The sequence below is a fragment of the Heteronotia binoei genome, chromosome 1 (assembly GCF_032191835.1).
Source record: "Heteronotia binoei isolate CCM8104 ecotype False Entrance Well chromosome 1, APGP_CSIRO_Hbin_v1, whole genome shotgun sequence".
NCBI lineage: Eukaryota > Metazoa > Chordata > Lepidosauria > Squamata > Gekkonidae > Heteronotia > Heteronotia binoei.
In genome coordinates, this window is record NC_083223.1 from 182,245,968 (window position 1) to 182,266,330 (window position 20,363).

Genomic DNA, 20,363 nt, shown 5'->3' on the forward strand with positions numbered 1-20,363 from the left:
TACCCTGAAGTTTTATCTATTCCTTTGAGCCTAGATTTCAGAAATAAACTTTGTATAAACAAGAATCTGCCCTGACCTGGATAGTGCAGGCTAGCCCAATCTTGTCAGATCTCAGATGCCAAGCAGAGTCAGCCCTGACTAGTATTTGGATGTGAGGCCTCCAAGTAGGCTTCCCAACCCTCCCGCCCTGGTGGGGGACCCGAGGATTTCCACCCTCTTCCCCTGCTCCCCCCAAAAATGGAAGCGGGGGGAGGGGGTGGAAACAGCGCTGGGGAGCATGCCCAGCCACCGCATCCTGGAGCCGGCGAGGCCGCCGTGCTGCGCCGCTGCTGCCCCCTCCCCTCCCACCGCAGCTGCTCCTCCAAGATGAGCCCAGGCTGAGCAGCCAAGAGGTGGCAGCAGCGCAGGGGAGGGCAAGGCAGGCCAGGAGCATGGCGAGCCGCGAATCCGGGCCCTTCTAGGACCCGGACTCGTGGCTTGCCATGCCCCCGGCCCGCCTCCACACACCCCTCCGCTTCCACCCCAGAGGTGAAGCGGGCGAGGTGGCAGCGACGCGGTGGCCTCTTCTCCGCTCGCCGTGGCTGCTCCTCCGAGATGGGCTCAGCCTGAGCCCATCTCGGAGGAGCAACCACGGCGAGCAGAGAAGAGGCGTCAGCTGCGCAGGGACGGCTCGCCGTTTCCCCCCTCCCCCTAGCTCCACCCCATTGTCTCCTGGCTCCACCCCCAAAGTCTCCTGGCTCCACCCCCAAAGTCCCCAGATATTTTGGGGGTTGGACTTGGGAACCCTACTGCCGCCCGAGCGGAGTGCAGCGGCACCGAGGAGGGTGTGACGGCGCCAACGCCAGGCCAGCCAGGAACACTCACCTGCTGCTGCGGGAGACTGCTGCGCCGCCCGAGCGGAGTGCAGCGGCACCGAGGAGGGCGCGACGGCGCCAACGCCAGGCCAGCCAGGGACACTCACCTGCTGCTGCGGAAGACTGCTGCCCCGCCCGAGCGGAGTGCAGCGGCACCGAGGAGGGCGTGATGGTGCCAACGCCAGGCCAGCCAGGGACACTCACCTGCTGCTGCTGCGGGAGACTGCCGCGCCGCCCGAGCGGAGTGCAGCGGCACCGAGGAGGGCACGACGGCGCCAACGCCAGGCCAGCCAGGGACACTCACCTGCTGCTGCGGGAGACTGCTGCGCCGCCCGAGCGGAGTGCAGCGGAGTGCAGCGGCACCGAGGAGGGCGCGACAGCGCCAACGCCAGGCCAGCCAGGAACACTCACCTGCTGCTGCCGCGGGAGACTGCCGCGCCGCCCGAACGGAGTGGAGCAGAGTGCAGCGGCACCGAGGCGGGTGCGACGGCGCCAACGCCAGGCTAGCTCCCCCTTCCCCCGCTTCCGTTTTTTTGGGGAGCGGGGGAAGAGGCTGGAAAACCTGGGGTCCCCCGCCAGGGCGGGAGGGTTGGGAAGCCTAGGCGGCAGTCTCCCACGGCAGCAGCAGGTGAGTGTCCCTGGCTGGCCTGACGTTGGCGCCGTCGCGCACTCCTCGGCGCCGCTCCACTCCACTCGGGCGGCAATCTCCCGCGGCAGCAGCTTGTGAGTGTCCCTGACTGGCCTGGCGGTAGTCACGCTGGTGGGGCCTTTAGACCACTTTCCACTCCTTACAGACCCAAACCACGTTGGATCCTTTCATCTTCAGTGTTAGCCTTTTCAATTAGCAGTTCACAACTGGCAAGGCATGAGTAGCTTCTTGCTCCTTGATTTTGGATGCATTCTTTGAAACCTACTTGACATGGATCAGACACTCTGCCCATGCAAACTCTGGAGACAGACTTTGCTTGCTGAGCAACTTTGGAATGGTAACATCTTGCAATTTGTATTTTTGTGTAGTTAGTCTCATACAAATAACTTTATTGATCTGATTTCCTGCTGCTTGTTCTCTTTTGAAATATTCTTGCACACTTTAAATAAATCTATTTTTAATTATATTTGTGAACTTTTGTGCTCAAGTGGCTTCAATCCTAATTTCAGTTCCTAGGCCAAGTGCTTGCCTACAGTTTAATTGTTTGTGGAAACTCATTTTTGCAAGTGTCCAACCTTGCAGGGCTGACTTTCTTGTTTAGTTCCAGGAAGGTTAGAAGTTTGCCTCTTGTCTTCTGGCTGTTGGGATGGTAAAAGGGGTTGGTGGCACCTTACCAGACTGGTGAGTGAAGGTTCACATTGTCAGGATTTTGTAATTTTGTGTTCTGCAGCCCCATTAAGCAAACACCCTTGGACTAGGGATTTATTACAGGTCTGACCATGATGAGTCCTCTCTCAAAGGCCAAACAGCCCTGGAAAGAGTGCTGCCTTGTCCCAGTGCTTTTACTGAGAGAAACCAAGGCTTTACCTGGCAATAGTGTTGTGATTGCCTAGCAATGGCCACAAACCACCCAGAGTATTTTTCTTTAGCTTTCCGATTTTTCTGCATACCATTCTCAGGTTTGTAGAAAGATCTGTTTTGTCAATTCATGGCTCCAGTTTCTGGATGTAAGAATCATGCTGAGAATTGGATATATTGATGATACATACATACAGTGTCTCGTGCTGAGTCTAGCCCAGTACCCTTTTTGCTGGCTGACCTATGCATTACTTGCTTCTTTGGCAGAGAAACATTTTATTGCCATATGCTACCTAGGGACTTTTACACATAATGCAGATGTTCTACCACTGGCCCATAACTAATCCATAGAAGTAAAAAGTGTTCACTTATTAAAAGCTGGGTTATACAGCAACAGTTCTTACTACGGCTAATATGAGTGGGGGTTGTTTTTTGAGGTAGAGGCACTAAATTTTCCGTATAGCATCTAGTGCCTCTCCCCCAAATACCCCCCAAGTTTCAAAAAGATTGGACCAGGTGGTCCAATTCTATGAGCCCCAAAAGAAGGTGCCCCTATCCTTCATTATTTCCTATGGAAAGAAGGCATTGAAAAGGTGTGCCGTCCCTTTAAATGTGATGGCCAGAACTCCCTTTGGAGTTCAATTATGCTTGTCACAGCCTTGATCTTGGCTCCACCCCTAATGTCTCCTGACTCCACCCCCAAAGGCTCCTGGCTCCACCCCCAAAGTCCCCAGATATTTCTTAAATTGGACTTGGCAACCCTAAGATGCCACCCAGTTACCCATAGCTCTCAGTATAATAATGGCAGAGGGAGACTGCTGTTTAATACCTCAAAAGTAGTACCATGAACCAATAAGAACAGAAACAGTGATTTGAGCTTTTTTTAAAAAAAACAAACAAACCATAAACTGTAAATCAAAGCTGCACAGATCAATTTTGACCCCTTCCCATTTCCGCTACAACCTGTCAACCCAAATCACTATTAGCCTGTGCAGGTACCATAACCCCAGGAATATGCTTTCCCAGGCCAGAAAAGACTACTGGGAGAAGGATGTGGGAAAGATTCACAGCTACTAGTGGATTCCACTGGTGAATCATTTCACACAATTCACTCTAGTGGTAATGGCAAATATTCATTATTTTTAATTTTATGAATATTTAGGCATGGAAATGTTTCCATAGGAAAATAAAGCTCTGGAAAAAAAATTCCACTCTACATCTCTGCATAAAAGTGCAGAGGCTGAAGACTGAATAGAGGCACAAAGAAAAAAACCTTAAGCCAGGTTTCATGTACCCTTATATAAACAAAATTAACTTGCTCAAAGATGCAGAATGTCTTTCTGCTCTGCAGAACCAACTCAGGTTAAAAAAAAAAAAGTAGTCCCCTGTGCAAGCACCAGTCGTTTCCAACTCTAGGGTGACGTTGCTTTCGCAGTGTTTTCATGTCAGACTTTTTACGGGGTGGTTTGCCATTGCCTTCCCCAGTCATCTACATTCCCCGCCCCCCCCCAGCAAGCTGGGTACTCATTTTACCGACCTTGGAAGGATGGAAGGCTGAGTCAACCTGAGCCAGCTACCTGAAACCAGCTTCTGCCAGGATCGAAGTCAGGTCGTGAGCAGAGAGTTCAGACTGCAGTACTGCAGCGTTACCACTCTACGCCGTGGGGCTCTTAGAACCAGCTCAACTACCACAATCTACCTTTCTGGACTCTGTGGAGCATTTATAATAAAACTAGGAATAAGGCCCATTGTGAAGAAAAATACAACGGACTCTAGAAAGAGGCTCTGGGTGAGTGCCGCCCCTTGCTGTCTTCCCATTCACCCACCCAAATCAAGGCATTCACTCCACCCATCCTTCGAATCTTCCCACCCCCCATCCTAATACTCCCCCAACCACCTCTTCCTCTCAAGTACCCCCACATCCTTGGCACATCACTATCCCTCCAAGCCATGACATTCAGTCACCTGCATCCTTACTGTCTTCCCATCCCCTAACCGTTGCCATTCACGCACTTCCCCACTCTTGCTGTTTTTCCACCAACCCCACAGCTAAAACAGATGCTGACTCCTCCCCTGCATATGTGTGTGTCCCCATGTCTGCAGTGGCTCAAAGCCCCAAAAAAGGCTCAGAATCGAGATAAGGAAGAATAATTATGGGAAGGGGGGGGGTGACGACAGTCACACAGATGTTGAAACAGTGCAGTGTCTGTTTGCGGTGCATTTTTGCCACCTTTTCTTGTCATATTCAGCCTCGTGGTGTTTAGCATCAGTGTGAACTTATGGCATGATCTGGGGTGTTTTGCCTGGCTTGGTACCGGTCGTGACCCGGTACCAGGCCACGGAAGCCTCACTACTGGGTCACAAGAAAAGCCAAAGCTAGCTCTGCCCCCTCTGTGTGTTGTGCAGAGAGGAGCTGGGCTGCCTCTCCTTCCTTCTCCCCCGCTCCCAGTGTTTGAGAGAAAAGCTAGCATCCACTGGCACTTTAGACCCATGAAGTGTTCTTCAAGGTATGAGCTTTCATGTGCCTTGCAGTATGTTCTTTTGGTGAGATTTCCCCGGGAGGCCTGGGCAGCAAAGAAGGGTGTGTGTGTGTTTTTTCAGCTGGAAGGGGTGGGGAGTGGACATTCCAGTAGCTATTATTTTTACCAAATGACCCCTGGGCAGAATTTTTGCTGGCTGGGGTCATCTGATGGTGAGGAAGGCTTTTTTTTCCTTTGCCCCCTTTTCTTTCATTCTTTCTTTCTCTCTTTCTTTCGCTGCAAGTGATGCTCTGTCTGTATTCTTGGTGCTGGAAGGGGGGGGGGAAGCAACAGTGGGAGGACTTCTAGTGCCCTGGCCCCACTGGTGGACATTCTGGCGCTTTTTGGGCATTGTATGAGGGAATTTTGAACTGGATAGTCCACAGGCCTGATCCAACATGGCTCCTCTTATGTTTATGTTTTTCTTTCCATGCCTTTCTTTTCCTTTCCTTCCATTTCATTCTTCCCCTTTCTTTCTTTCCCTTTCTTTCTTTCCTTCCATTTTTACTGGATGAAACTTTTTTGTTCATCATACTGTTGTTGCTGACATAGGAGCTCTGCCAATTAAAAGTTGGCACCCCAGTTGTAGCCAGGTGGCCTTCTATGAGATCTCTGTGTGAGTGAGTGAGAGTAAGAGGTGTGGGGCAGAAAGAGATTATTGGAGATTACTACGGTATATCTCAACAGCACTGGAAGAGATGGTACTATGAACTTGGCACCATTTTACTGGTCCTGCTTTTAACAGCTATCTGACACCAAAATTAAACTCCTCCTGTAGATATTAAAAAGGATGAAAGCAGTTCACTGGCTAAGTATCTGCACAACAGGTTGCTTTTAAAGGCATGGGAAACACAGCCAGTAAAAAGCTGCAAGCCCCTCATAAATATCCTTTTTGGGAAAACTGCAGAAAAGCTTGTATGAACTTCATATAACTTGAAATTAATTCATTAATTGCAATACAATTCTCTGCTACCTTTCCCAGCAATTTTCGCGTGTTTCAACTAAAGAAAAGTATGAAAAATAGCTGTCGAAAGATTTTCTTGAAACCAAGCAAGCTTGGTTGTAACTTGAGGCAGGGTTCCAGTAGTAGCAGCTAAAGGAAGGGCCTACTAAATGTGTCAGCATATTTTGAGTTACAGCAGCTGCCAGGGCCCTGTGTGGGTGGTACACAGTGCTGGCATTCCTGATGGCAATGGCAACAGCACTCCCAACTGCATACACTGGCCAGTGCTGTTGAGGAAGGGATGTGTAGGTGGTGCAGGCAATTGAACATGGGCATTAGGAGTGCTTGCAAGCTAGAGAAGAACACACAAACAGATAGGTGCATGCAGGTGTAGGGTGGAAAGAGAGGACCACCCACTTTCCACCCCCATTTTGGTTCAGCATGAGTTTCAGAGAGATTTTTCTGAAAATGAATTTACTTCCGAAGAAGAGGCAGGTTTGGGGGAGTGCCCTGGAAGTGACATCACAGGTAAAGGTGGAGTTTTGGTTCAGTGTGCCCCGGAAGTGACATCAGTTGGTCCTTGACACTGCAGGAAATGACATAATTCCTGTCTCCCGGCTCCATCCCCAAAGTCTCCTGGCTCCACCCCCAAATTTTAGTGGGCCATTAAGGAGAAGTGTAAAAATAACCGGGCCACGGGAAAGAAAAGTTTGGGAAACCCTGCCATAGAGTATGTGCCTCAAGGTGGCTGTTTTCTGTAGGGGAACTGATCTGACTTCAGCTTTCCATCTCCTACCCCACCCTGCAGCCTCTACATAGGAATAGGACAGTCTTTCTTCACAGTGGAGACCAAAGCAGGAGGGAAGCGACCTCAGCTGGGTATAATGACGCAGAGTCCACCCTGAAAATCAGCCATTTTCTCCAGGGGAAGTGATCTCTAGGGGAAATTAGTTGTAATTCTGAGTGATCTCTAGCCCTCAGATGGAGATTAGGAATAATGGTTCCCCAGGAGGAAATTGTCAGTTTAGAGTCTATGGTATTGTACCTGCCTGAGGTCCCACCCTCTCCAGGCTCCACCCCTCAAATCTCCAGGAATTTCCCAACCTAGAGTGAACAACCCTATCACCTTCTCAGCCAACCATCCTGGAACAAGACTGAGGGGAGGAGACAGAGAGGGAGTGACAGGAAAGAGCCAGGAAAGACAGTCAAGGTGGAACAGCCATACCCTCCGAGGAAACGCTCCTGGTGGTGGCAGATCTTGCTGCCTAGTCACATTAGAGTGGCAGTAGTGGCTCCCTGGCTATTTTGGCAGCTTTCAGAGGCTGCGTGTGCTAGAAGGCCATCTGTGTGGGCCATTGATGGGGTGGCAGAGGTCTGTTGCTGGCGGCAGCCAGGATGCCTTTTGAGAGGTCGCAGAAGAATGGCAGGCCTTTCTGAGGCTGGTTGACAGAGAAGACACAGAGAAGCATCGATGTGTCTGTCTTTGAGGTAAAACTGTTTTGGCAGTTTGTTCAACATTCCTGGGCCTGCAGTAGGCAAGGGCAGGGGAGTCAGCCAATGGGAGGCCAGAGACAGTGACAGTTCACAAGCAAATAGTTCATGCAGAAAAGTTCCTACCAATGAAAGTGCTTGATTTTGCCACCACCTCAAGGAAATCATGTATAAAGGATGCAGAGAAACTCTAGTTTCACCACCCATTCTTCTGAATGATCTGACCTCAGATCTTTCCTCCTCTTTTAAGTTATCTGTGAAAAACACAGCAGATAATATCCTAATATTGCCACAACATATAAAACCAAATTAAAATTCATTTCAGGAAAGTCAGTAGGAAGTCTTCATTACAAAGTGTAATAAGTCCTCATTTCAGCTGTTACCATAAGCCAGCAATTCTTATTTTTCTTTTTTGAACAAAAGCTTACTTGTTTAACAGAGACCCTCACAGAAACATGGCATGTTGAATCTTTTAAATCCAATCAGATTTTGCATGTTGGTTTTGTTGCATTGTGGTTTTGGTGCAGTGGGCCTACATAAATTCAGCTGCTGTACCAGAAGTCTAGAGAGTAGCAAATGTGACACCAATTTTTAAAAAAGGATCCAGAGGGGAACCAAGAAATTACTTGTCGGTCAGCCTAATGTCTGTTCCTGGTAAATCAGTAGAAACTGTAATCAAAGAGAGGCATACAGAGGGACAACGCTTGCTGAGGGAAAATCAGCATGGCTTCTGCAAAGGGAAGTCCTGTCTCACCATAATTTTGGAGTTCTTTGAGAAAGTGAACAAGCACATGACAATGGTGACCCAGTAGACATTGCATACTTGGGTCTTTCAAAAGGCTTTTGACAAGGTACACCAAAGACTCCTGCATAAGTTTAGCAGTCATGGGATAAGAGGATGGTTTCTCTTATGGATTGAAAACTGGTTAAATGACAAGAAGCAAAGAGTAGGAATCAATGGCAAAGAGCAGGAATCAATAGACAGTTCTTACAATGGAGAAAAGTATGGGGGTCCCATAAGTATCAATATTGGGACTGGTATTTAATTTATTCATCAGTGATCTGGAACTAGAGGTGAGAAGTGTAGTGGCCAAGTTTGCAGATGACACAACATTATTCAGGAAGGTGAAAATCAAGGCTGACTGTGAAGAGCTCCAATAGGACCTCCACAAACTGGGTGAGTCGGCAACAATGTGACAAATGAAGTTCAATGTTGGTAAGTGTAAAGTGATGCACACTGGGACACAAAATCCCAACTTCAAGTATAGGCTAGTGGGGTCTGAACTTGCTGAGACTGAGAGGGGAAAAGATCTTGGGGTCATAGTGAGTACCTCAATGAAAGTGTGCTGCAGTATGCTGCAGAAGTGAAAAAAAGGCACACTCTATGCTAGGGATTATTAGGAAATGGATTGGGAATAAAATGAACAATATTGGAATGCCCATGTATAGATGCATGGTGCAGCCTCATTTGGAATAGCGTGTACAGATTTGGTCACGGTATATCAAAAAAGACGCAGCAGAGATAGAAAAAGTGCGGAGGAGAACATCTCTCCTATGAGGAAAGAGTCTGGGACTTTTAAGTTGAGAAAAGAGACAACTAAGGGGCAACATGATAATTTATAAAATTATGTATGCAATGAACAAAAATAATTTTTTCTCCCTCTCCCAAGGGCATCCAGTGAAACTGATTGGCAGTAGGTTCAGGACAGACAAAAAGAAATATTACTTTACACAGAGAGTGATTAAAATGTGGAATTCGCTGCCAGAGAATGTAGTGATGGCCACAGGAATAAACAGCTTTAAATGGGGATTAGAATAAGGTTGCCAAGTCCAATTCAAGAAGTATCTGGGGACTTTGGGGGTGGAGCCAGGAGACTTTGGGGGTGGAGCCAGGAGACACTGGGGGCGGAGCCAGGAACAAGGGTGTGACAAGCATAATTGAACTCCAAGAGAGTTCTGGCCATCACATTTAAAGGGACAGCACACCTTTTTAAATGTCTTCCTTCAATAGGAAATAATGAAGGATAGGGGCACCTTCTTTTGGGGCTCATAGAATTGGACCCCCTGGTCCAATCGTTTTGAAACTTGGGGGGTACTTTGGGGAGAGGCACTAGATACTATATTGAAAATTTGGTGCCTCTACCTCAAAAAACAGCTCCCCCAGAGCCCCCGAAACCTCCAGAACAATTCCCCATTATACCCTATGAGAATTGATCACATAGGGAATAATGAAGACGTTTCCCCCTCTCCCCCCCTCCCCCTTTCTGGCCAATCTGAAGCAGCAGATCAGCCTCTCTACTCACCATTTTCTGCCAGCTTCTTCACAGAAACAGAGACACACCATCTTAAATTGAAGCCTTTCACGTCAAGCCTCTGGAGGTGCAAAGGCACATGGTCCTTTGCGGGCGGGGCTCCCTCTCCCCCCCCTCCACCAGCCAGCTGATTACAACAACAAAATTTTATTTGTATCCCGCCCTCCCCGCCGGAGCAGGCTCAGGGTGGCTAACAACACAATTTAGGTTTAGTTATACAGAAATAGATAAAAATACATTTAAACATTGTAAACATTTTAATTAAAATTCTGTGTAAGCATTAAAAGTTGATTAAATTAAAATTAGTAAAGTGCTAATGCTATGTTTGCTGTTTATGTTTATGATGGCGGTTTCCTTAGCAATTTTAGGTAAGGGCGGGAAGCAGCCTGGGAAAACTGAAGAAAGGCTGCTGCGATCGGGGCTGGGTGGGAAGGGCAGGGCAAGGAGAAGCTGCTGAGATCGGGGCTGGATAGGAAGGGCCGCCATTCCCCCCCGCTTTCCAGATTTTTGGCTAGCGGGGGGAGAAGGCTCCAAATCGGGGGTCCCCAGGCAAGGCGGGGGATTTGGGAAGCCTAGATTAGAATCATGGAGGACAAATCTATCAATGGCTAATAGTCATGTTGACTGGGGGGATCCTCCACATTCAGAGGCACTAAGCTAGGAGAATAAGCAGGAAACTTCAGAGGAAGGCCTCAGTTTCTATACTCTGTTGTTGGCCCCCCCAGAGGAACTGGTTGACCACTCTGAGATTAGATGGACCATTGGTCTGATCCAGCAGGGCTCTTATCAGTTGCTGATCCACCGCCTCGCCGACATAGGGGTTGAGGGGCTGGCCTTACAATGGCTTTCCTCCTTCCTCATGGGTCGGGGACAGAGGGTGGCGATTGGGGGTGAGCGATCCCAGAGGCGCACACTTGATTGTGGGGTGCCCCAGGGAGCAGTTCTCTCCCCGATGTTATTTAACATCTATATACGCCCCCTCGCCCAGATTGCCCGGAGATTTGGGCTGGGTTGCCATCAATATGCAGATGACACCCAGCTCTATCTACTAATGGACGGCCGGCCTGCCTCCGCCCCGGGGAACCTGGATCAGGCTTTGCGGGCTGCTGCAACGTGGCTTAGACTGAGTGGGCTGAAGTTAAATCCAGCGAAGACAGAGGTTCTCCATTTGGGTCGTGGCACTCTGGGGAAGGAAATATCCCTCCCGGCCTTTGACGGGGCGCCGCTGAAGACGGCACAGCGGGTAAAGAGCCTGGGTGTTTTACTGGAGCCTTCACTATCAATGGAGGCCCAGATAACAGCCACTGCCAAGTCAGCATTCTTCCACCTGAGGCGGGCGAGGCAGTTGGCCCCTTTCCTAGAGCGTCGGGACCTAGCAATGTTGATCCATGCGACGGTCACCTCAAGACTGGACTACTGTAACGCTCTCTACATGGGGCTGCCTCTGTACCAGACCCGGAAGCTGCAGCTAGTGCAGAATGCGGCGGCCAGGCTGTTACTTGGTCTCCCAAGATGGGAGCATATACGGCCAGGGCTGCGCGGACTGCACTGGCTGCCGATCGTATACCGGATCCAGTACAAAGTGCTGGTCATAACCTTTAAAGCCCTATATGGCCAAGGACCGACCTACCTGAGGGACCGTCTCTCCCCATATGAGCCCCAGAGAGCACTGAGGTCAGTGGGAAAAAACAGACTGAATATCCCTGGGCCAAAAGAAGTCAAACTTCAAAGCACCCGCACTCGGGCCTTTTTCGCTGCGGCCCCACAACTCTGGAATCAGTTCCCAGAGGAGGTGCGGGCCCTGCGGAACCTAGACCAGTTCCGCAGGGCCTGCAAGACCGTTCTCTTTAAACAGGCGTTCACCAATGACTAATATTTACCGCCAGATTAATAATGTTTACCGCCAGTATCAGATCTAGGAATGTTTTAATCATTGATTGGTTTTAATGTGAATTTAATATGAATTTATTGTTTTATTGTGTTGTTCACCTTAAATGTTGTTAGCCGCCCTGAGCCTGCTTCGGCGGGGGAGGGCGGGATACAAATAAAATTTTACATTACATTACATTATGTTCTTAAGCAGTTTGAAGTGGTGAATGCATCTTTTAACTGTGTGTAGAACTGTTTACCCTCAGCTAAGGTGCAAGTCTTTCTGTCACAGGAAATTTTGCTGGTGTGGTTTTTTCTCCCCCGTTTTTTCCACAAAACTCAGTAATAAAATGCCAGGGGGAATTTTACTTATTTTCTGTGATCTATCAGCAATGCTGTACCAGAGAGTTTTTAAAGCAACCAACCCAAAAACTTCCAGACAATAAAAGCTCTTGCAGCTGGCTGGCTATTAAAACAAAACAGCTTTAATAAATTAGAAGTCCTTTAAGTAAGAGGAAGCAAACTATAAAATAAAAAACTTGACTAAAACTGACTGGGCTATTTTAATTCAAATGTCTTCATTGTTCTCCTTTTTTCTCTGCTTGCCCTGTTTAAACTCTCAACTACCATTTTTGTTATACATTTACCATAAAATCATTTTCTAGTTCCAGTTTTAACCCCTCTGCAAAATTTACTTTTCTACTAATCTTAGTAAATTTACTAATGTTAGTAAATTCTCTTTCAGTTTTTCCCTAGTGCACTACAAGATTCAGGGGTGGGGGGGGGGGGGTGGGCTCCCTCTGGGTACCCTACCCCCCCAGGGAAAGTGTATGCGCAATACATAGCCTCTCCTCTCCCGGTGTAGTGAATGCCGCGTGGTCACTGTCTGGCTATGCCTGGCAGATGGTCACTGCAATGGCCTCTCCTGCATTACTGCATCCGTAGCAACACCTTCTCGCTGGTCCCCCCCGTTTTTCACAGAGTTTGCTACGTCATGGTGCGACCGAATTGTCCGGCGGTATAACCGGATGGGCAGGCTGGGCCCACCAACCTTGCCAGCCTAAGAGAAGGAAAACTCTAACATCAAACCCGGGCAGATAGAGCTCGTTAATGTAACACCTACCACCTGGAGGACTCGCTGCCGGCGTCCCGGCTTACTGGGCCATGGCAGATGACCCCCAGGTGAAAGGGTGGAGCCAGTACCGCGCACACTGGGCTTCACCTAAAAAATTCCTCTGCACAGGCCTGAAGGGCATATCCACATACACAACCCACAACGCATCAAGTCCTGCAGCGATGGGCAAGGGGCGAAACGGCAGGTGGAAGGTGCCACTGGAAGCTGCAGTCCCGATCCTGCATGTAGGCGGTTCAGGGTATTGGTCGCCTGATGCTAACCCGGAGACGAAAGCATTTTTCGGCAGCACCCTGAACGACCAAGCAGCCTTATCTAGGGACAGCACTGCTTGCTCCACACGGAGAGGGGCCTAGAAAAGGTGGCCTAAACAAAGCTCGTCTCCTCCACCCCAGTTGGCTAGCCGCGGTCAACGGGCATCCTAACTTGCGGTCAAAAAATAACAACAAAGAAAAGGCATGCACCTGCCTCACAAAGTGTGCAAAGACTAAAGCTTGCGTGTTGGAACATCAGAACCATGCTTGACACAGTAGACAGTGGTCGCCCTGAACGACGCTCTGCTCTAGTTGCCCACGAACTTCTCAGGTTGAATATCTACATAGCAGCTCTCAGTGAGGTCCGTTTCCCTGAGGAAGGTAGTCTTCAAGAACACGGTGCTGGCTATACCCTCTACTGGTCAGGTAAGTCAAAGGCTGAGAGCCGCCTTTCTGGCGTTGGCTTCATGGTCAGGAACTCCATTGCTTCCAAACTCGAAAACCTGCCAACTGGTCACTCAGATCGCATCATGTCCATGCGCCTCCCACTTCAAAACAAGCAGCATGCAACACTCTTCAGTGTGTATGCCCCAACCCTTCAAGCAGATCCTGCAGAAAAGAACAAGTTCTATGCTGATCTACACAACCTCGTACGGAAGACCCCTACAGAGGACAAGGTGATCATCCTTGGCGACTTCAATGCCAGAGTAGGTAAAGACTCGGAAGCCTGGAAAGGAGTACTTGGCAAACACGGCATTGGCAACTGCAATGACAACGGGCGCCTCCTGCTAGAATTCTGCATGGAGCACCAGCTCACCATTACCAACACTATCTTCCAGCAGAAGAACAGTCTGAAGACAACCTGGATGCACCCACGGTCCAAGCACTGGCACCTTATCGACTACATTCTGGTGCGCCAGAGAGACCTTCGAGATGTCTTACACACCCGAGTAATGCCCAGTGCAGAATGTCATACGGATCATCGTCTTGTACGCTGCAATCTCCGTCTTCACTTTAAACCCACACCCAGGAGAGGAGGTATCCCTCGGAGGAAGTTTCAGGTTGGCAGTCTCCAGTCAGCCGAAGTTAAAGCTGCCTTCCAGGCAAAACTCCAGTCAAGAATTGAGGACCCCAGTTGCCCCACAGACCCTTCTCCAGAAGCACTCTGGGAACACCTAAAAACTACCGTCCTGCAGATCTCTGAAGAAGTCCTCGGGTTCTCCACAAGGAAGAACAAGGACTGGTTTGATGAGAAGAATCAAGAGATCCAAGATTTACTGGCGAAGAAGAGATCTGCCTACCAAGCACATCTTGCTCAGCCCTCCTGTCCTGGGAAAAAAGCAACCTTTCGCGCTGTATGTAGCAACCTCCAGTGCAAGCTTCGAGACATTCAGAACGAGTGGTGGACCAAGCTTGCTGAGAGAACCCAGCTGTGTGCAGACACTGGTGATTTAAGAGGGTTCTACGAAGCCCTGAAGGCAGTATATGGTCCATCATATCAGACTCAGAGTCCCTTGCGTAGTGCAGACGGCCAAGTGCTCCTCACAGACAAGGCATCCATATTGAACCGGTGGTCGGAGTATTTTCAGGTTCTCTTCAGTGCCAACCGCGTAGTTCAAGATTCAGCAATTCACCTCACCCCACTTCAACCAGTGAAAACAGAGTTGGATGAGATCCCCACTCTAGAAGAGACTGTTAAAGCCATCAAGCAACTGAAAAGTGGCAAGGCAGCAGGAGTTGATGGAATTCCACCAGAGATCTGGAAGCATGGGGGCACAGTACTACATAGCTCACTTCACAAAGTACTTGTCACCTGCTGGGAACAAGGCAAATTACCACAGGACTTTCGCGATGCAATCATCATCACCCTATACAAGAACAAGGGGGAAAAGTCAGACTGCTCCAACTACCGGGGGATAACCCTGCTCTCCATCGCAGGCAAAATCCTTGCCAGAATACTCCTGAACAGACTGGTGCCCGCCATTGCAGAAGAACTCCTCCCAGAGAGCCAGTGCGGCTTCAGAGCTAACAGGAGCACCACCGACATGGTATTTGTTCTCAGGCAGCTCCAAGAGAAATGCAGGGAACAGAACAAGGCTCTGTATGTGACTTTTGTCGACCTTACCAAAGCTTTCGATACCGTTAGCAGGAAAGGCCTGTGGCAAATCTTGGAACGTTTAGGATGTCCCCCAAGGTTCCTCAGCATGATCATCCAGCTACATGAAGACCAGCGAGGCCAAGTCAGACACTGCAACGACCTCTTGGAGACCTTCCCAATAGGCACAGGTGTAAAGCAAGGCTGCGTTCTCGCGCCAACTCTCTTTACGATCTTCTTTAGCATGATGCTTCAAAGAGCCACAGTAGATCTAGATGATGACGATGGTGTCTACATCCGCTATCGCACCGATGGCAGCCTGTTCAACCTGAGGCGACTAAAGGCCCACTCCAAGACAATGGAAAAACTCATCCGAGAGCTACTGTTTGCTGATGATGCTGCACTCGTCTCCCACTCGGCATCAGCTCTGCAGCATATGACGTCCTGCTTTGCAGAGGCTGCCAAGCTATTCGGCCTAGAAGTTAGTCTGAAGAAGACAGAAGTTCTCCACCAGCCTGCACCCCAGGAAGATTATCACCCTCCCTGCATCACTGTGGGTGAATCAGTTCTGAAGACAGTCCAGCAGTTCAGCTACCTGGGGTGCATCATCTCCTCAGATGCTAAGATCGACAAGGAGATTGACAACAGGCTGGCAAAGGCAAACCGTGCCTTTGGCCGACTGCACAAAAGAGTGTGGAGCAACAAGCATCTGAAAAAAGGCACAAAGATCAATGTTTACAAAGCGGTTGTGATGACAACCCTCATCTACGGCTCCGAATCGTGGGTTTTATACCGTCATCACCTGCGACTCCTTGAGCGCTTTCATCAGCGCTGCCTTCGCACCATCCTCAACATCCACTGGAGTGACTTTGTGACCAACACTGAAGTTCTCAAGCGGGCGGAGGTTACCAGCATCGAAGCACTGCTGTTGAAGACGCAGCTGCGCTGGGCAGGGCATATTTCTAGGATGGAAAACCACCGCCTTCCCAAGATTGCCCTGTATGGCGAACTCTCCACCGGCCATCGAAATAGAGGGGCACCAAAGAAGAGGTACAAGGACTCCTTGAAGAAATCCCTTGGCACCTGTCGCATCAACCATCACCAGTGGTCTGACCTAGCCTCAGATCGCAAAGCATGGAGGCACACCATCCACCAGGCTGTCTCTTCTTTTGAGAACGCACGCATAGCTGGTCTTGAGGACAAAAGGAGATTGAGGAAGAATCGCACTGCTACAGCACCAACCCTAAATCAGACTTTTCCCTGCAGCCACTGTGGCCGGACCTGCCTGTCCCGCATTGGTCTTGTCAGCCACCAGCGAGCCTGCAGCAGACGTGGACTATTGCACCCTTCTTAAATCTTCGTTCGCGAAGCCAAACCGAGAGAGAGAGAGACAAGATTCAGGCACATTGTTTTTTAAGTCTAGAGTCTATTCTTGCCATTGTTCCTGCTCATCTTTCCAAGCCCTGTATCTTACTTTAAAACTCTATGCTTTTGGTATAGAGTTCTCTATAGGTAGCACAAACTACAATCACAAACACACTTAGGATTCAAGTTCCATTACACTTAACAGATTTACTTCTGAGTAAACATTCTTCAGATTGCACTGACAGTGACCTGCTTTTTTCTTTTCATCTGATAGAGTTCAAACTTACTGCTTTCTCTTTCATCCACAGGTGTGAGAGACCCATGAATATGGTCTGCCCCAGATGCTTGATGGATCTTGATGGGTTCCTCTTGGCATTTGGGGGCTTTCCCACCTTGGCTGCTAATAATTCTTTTGAGGCCCTGACCACTTTCTGGAATAGGGAATTGGCTTGGGCTGTTGATACAATTGCCCCTAAACCCCTTCTCCTCCCTGGACAGAGGCAAATAATCTCCCTGGTTTCCTGGGGAAATGATGGTGATGAAATGGGAGGGACGATAGCTGGTGGGAAACCCAGAGCAACACTATAACTGAGCACAACAGACAGCCCATATTACAGCCTAGTCTGTGGTGATGGTGATGATGGTGAAAAGGCAATATTTCTTCACTACCGCTGTGTCTACAAGTAATTGTCCAGCTGAGCTGTTTCATATGGCTCAGGCGACCTTTATATCATAGCCCAATTAATTGGACTTTGAGTACACAATGGCCTGCTGTGATTAATTTGCTACTTACTTTGCAGATAAAATTACCTATATCTGCTCTGGGTTTTAGGTTGGCATGGATGCATGGTCCAAATACATGCTTGTCCAAGGATGTGGACAAGACCCTTGGACAGGTGAAACTGGCCACCTGTATCGCCCTTCCTGGCTGATAAAAGCAACCAGAGGGGGATTGGCTAAACAGGAGAGTAGAGCAGAAATTATACCACCCATTCTCAAGGAGGCTGTGATTAGAACCCTTTTGAAAAAACCCTCCCTGAGTCTTACTGTGTTCGAGAACTTCTAGCCAGTCTCCTATCTTCCATTCTTGGGCAAGGTACTAGAGCAGGTGGCGGCTTTTCAGTTCCAGGAGTTCTTGGAAGAGACTGATTTTCTTCATGATTTGCAACAGAGACTGCTTTGGTTGCCTTGGTTGATGACCTCTATTAAGAACTAGACAGGGGGAATGTGACCCTGCCAGCTCTGCTGGATCTCTCAGCAGCCACAGTATCTTACTGAGTTGCTTCAGCACTGGGACTAAGGGGCACTGTGTTACGGCAGTTCAAGTCCTATCTGGAGCGTGGTCTCAGGAGCTGTTGACTTGTGGGGTGCTTCAGGATTCCATCTTATCTCCCATGCTATTTAATAGCCACTGGAACTGATCATCAGGAGGCATGAGCAGCAGCAGCATCAATAAGCAGATGATGCCCAGCTCTACCTTCCTTTTCCATCTAATTCTGAGGAAGCTATTGATGTCTTGAACCAGTGTGTGGAGTCAGTAATGGGCTGTATGAGGGTGAACAAGCTAAAATTTAATCCTGAGGAGACTGAAGTCTTCTGAGTTAGCAGAAAGGCTGAAAAACCCCATCTTGGATGTGGTTATACTTTCCCTGAAAAGCCAGGTTTGCAGCTTGTGAAGGCTGCTTGACAAAAAGTCACCGTAGAAAACCAGGCAGCCATGGTGGCTTGGAGTGCTTTTGCTCAGCTTCAACTATTTATTTATTTATTACATCCGATGACTGTGTCACACAGTGGCCAAAAAAATCTGAAATCTGATAGTCAATTCTGAAATCAGTGTTTCTTTTTAGAAGAGTCTGCCACTCTAGAGGACTGGATTATCATGTGTGTTTGCATTTCTGTTTTGAAGTTAGTTGTACCTTGCCCTCTTAGGGTGGAAATATTTCTTAACTATATTAATGGAGATAAGTAACAATAAACATGGAAGCTAATATTAATCTTAAGACTATATTTCAAGTACATAGGTGAAACATAATAATAATAATTGCTCTTTATCAGAGGTTATGTACAGAAGGAACACTGCTCTCCTACAGTGATAATAGAGAAATTAATACTGCCCAAGAAAGCTGAAGGCATCTTTGGTCTCCCAGCAAAACAAACAAAAAAAAGAGGTAACATTCACAGCATACTTGGAGATGAAGGTTCCCATACCTACCTAAGTCCTGAAACTCATTAATTAGATTTAAATCAGTCTCCTATAAACTAATGTCTGAAAATGCAATATGTGGGGCTGGCTATACATAACTATCTCAAAATAAAAAATGTGCGGATCTTCCTTATGGATAAACTCTTCTAAACCATCCTGTGATAGCATGTTGACAGCAACATTATGAAATCATTTAAACAAAACAGACATCATCTTTCTCTGTCCTGTTCTTATAACTACATGTATCAATTTACCTTTTGAGTGACTTCATTCTTTTTGGTTCTCTCATATATTCTCCATCCCCCCTCCCTCAGACATGATTTGTGGTAGATATGATTAGAACTGAAGTTATCTTACAAGCTGCAGTGGCTTCTGATTTTTGAGAATTCGAGGACAGAAAGATGCATTGAAAGTACATTTTCTGCCAGAGTGGTACAGTAATTTTCTTGCCAACCTCACTCACACAAGCAAATTATTTATTTTTAATCTATCCTATATATATCCTTTCTTTCTCTCCAGTGGGGACTCAGAGTAGCTTATATTGTTCTTTTCCTTTTTATCTTCATAACAACCCTGTGAGGCAGGTTAGGCTGAGAGAGTGTCTGGTCCAAATCCACCCAGCAAGCTTCCGTGGCAGATTGAGGGTTTAAGACTGGCTTGAAGTTGGAGATTATATGCAAAACCCTCTGAGTGTCTCTAGCTGAACATGTTAGTTGAGATTATTAGAGCTGCTGTGGAAAAAAGGAGAGCTATCATTAGTATGAAGCCTGTATTCTTCTGGATAAATCTAATCATGTTGCAACTACTGAACATGTTTGGAGGTTAGAAACTATTGTAAGGAAATGCCCCTAAATTCCAGAACACTGTAGTCATCCGTCTGGTTGCCGGAGTGCCTGGAGACAGAGCTCTCACACATCTGCCAGAAGGACTTGGGTTTGTCTACCAGAATGGAAAGAATTTATGAGTACTAACAGCCACAACGCTAAAGCAACGCTTCATGGTCCTAGAGGAGTGCCAGCAAGGAGAATGGGATGGTTTCCAGTCGCTTCGGGCGAATGCCATCTCTATCTCGGAGCGGAAGAAAGTGCGCCGTTAGGAGCTATCCAGGCCATGCGGTTTTCAACCTTGACCATAGAATCCACTTTGGGAGGCTAATACCAGCTATCTTCCAGCAGTGCAAAGACTCCATTTCAGCACAGCGGGAAGCACAAGTACGTAACAAATGTTACCCGCCCATGGGGCCATCAAGCTTATCCAAGCGTGGACCCTGCCGAACCACCAAAGCATTTGTCCAGCAGGACAAAGACTGGTGGCAAGAAGAACACTGAAGAAGAGGAAGACCATCTTCAACCAGAGCCAAGTTCTTTGTATAAACCGGGTGTTACCTTAGGTAGTAACTTGGCCATCTATTGTCACCTTTTTAGATAAGTTTAATAATCTTAAGCACCTCTCCAACCAGTAATTTCTCCCATTCTTCTCCCCAACTGTCAGTTTGGAGCCTCCCCCTTGGCCCATGTTTACCTGTACAGCCAATCAGGTAACCTGGGCCCAAGCTTGTTCATTGGTCAGTCATGGGTACCCAATTAGGTGCCACCAATTAACTTGCTATTGGCTACTGCAGAAGTCCAGCCCTTATTGTCACTGCAGAGCCTCCTCTTTCTCCTCCCTCGTACCACCCATCCCCTGAGGGTCCAAGGTAGTCTATTTAACCTCTGACCCAGCTCCACTCATGTGTGAATCAAGCAGTATCCTATCTCCGCTGTCTAGATCCATCCCCGATTCTTGGCCAGTTGAGGGTCTCATTTCCCCCATCCTCTTA

General features: G+C 48.2%; 1 protein-coding gene across 1 annotated transcript in view; it reads right to left on the minus strand.

Annotated features, from left to right (window-relative positions):
* KCNK17 (potassium two pore domain channel subfamily K member 17) overlaps positions 1-20,363 on the minus strand; it is a 45,004-nt gene that overhangs the window by 16,688 nt on the left and 7,953 nt on the right. The gene's annotated exons all lie outside the window — the stretch shown is intronic.